Source organism: Trichoplax adhaerens, genomic scaffold (genome assembly GCF_000150275.1).
Source record: "Trichoplax adhaerens TRIADscaffold_41 genomic scaffold, whole genome shotgun sequence".
NCBI lineage: Eukaryota > Metazoa > Placozoa > Uniplacotomia > Trichoplacea > Trichoplacidae > Trichoplax > Trichoplax adhaerens.
The window spans coordinates 1-1,222 of NW_002060981.1; positions in this window are offsets into that span (position 1 = coordinate 1).

A 1,222-nucleotide genomic window follows, 5' to 3' on the forward strand; every position below is an offset into this window, starting at 1 on the left:
AGTATTGACAGTTGATGTTTTAGCGTCAGATTGTACTGTAACTGTACGAGTATAGACTACATTACAGTACTTTATCGTCATGTTATAAATCCCCTTTCTCTAAGGATAGGGTTTTGCTACTAAGTCAAATTTCTTTACAATTTGAATAGACGATCAAACGCCCTTTCTTTAGATTAGGCATTTGCTCTATAGGGCTACTTCTATAGTAATCTATATAATACCTTGTAAAATAATGAAGAAGAAAAGATGGCGACATGATGATTTGGCAGGGTAAAACTTAAAGACACTATCACTTTGTAGGTATTTTGTATAGTAAAATAATACTAATTACATACTAAAAACTACAAAGGACTCTACTTTTAGTCCTTTTACTACAGGATGTTAATAAAATGTTGTCAAATTATGCAAAGTAAACTTGCAAATGAGTGTTCAATCATAATATTACTACTCAGCAATGGTTAATATAATTTTAATCTGTCCAGTAGCATTATTCTTCACATTAGGATATGTAGAGCAGATATTATAATTGCCGAATTACTATCAAAGACTGTAATAAGGTTTCATCCGTGAATGCATTATTGAAAAGTAGTATTCTACAAGCATAGCTGTGAATATAGTAGTGCCCGGCTATTACCGGGATATATATAATGTCGAATGGTAATACTAACTATTAATTATTAACAAATGGGTACTTTATCAAATGCCCCACCCACCCGTACAATTAACAGTACTGTACTGTAGTAAAAGTACTGTACAGTATTGTAGTATTGTACAGTACTGTACTGTACAGCATACAGTACAGTACACGGATACACGGTAAAAAGTTACTGAACCTCTGACAGGTCTATCAAATGGTAACACTATCTGTTAAATGAGCACATTATCGTAAACCGTCAGCAAAGCGACGGGAGTTTGCACTAGTATTGATTGAAAGCTAAGTTTTATAACACTATCCACTTTTGCGACGTCTAAATTTGGTGATTTAATATCAAAAGAGGGAGATTTATAATCATCGTCAATGACGACTTTGTGACTACCTAATAAATTAAATTAAGTATTCAACTGAAGTAATATTTTTGTTTCAGTATAGAAAGTAGTGGCTTTAAATTTTAAGATTGTTAAATGAATGCTATATGTGTTGATTCTGTCAATTGTTCCTTTATGACATTCGACGGCAAGATTCCGGCATTAGTATTATACAATTTAAAACTTCAAAGTTTTA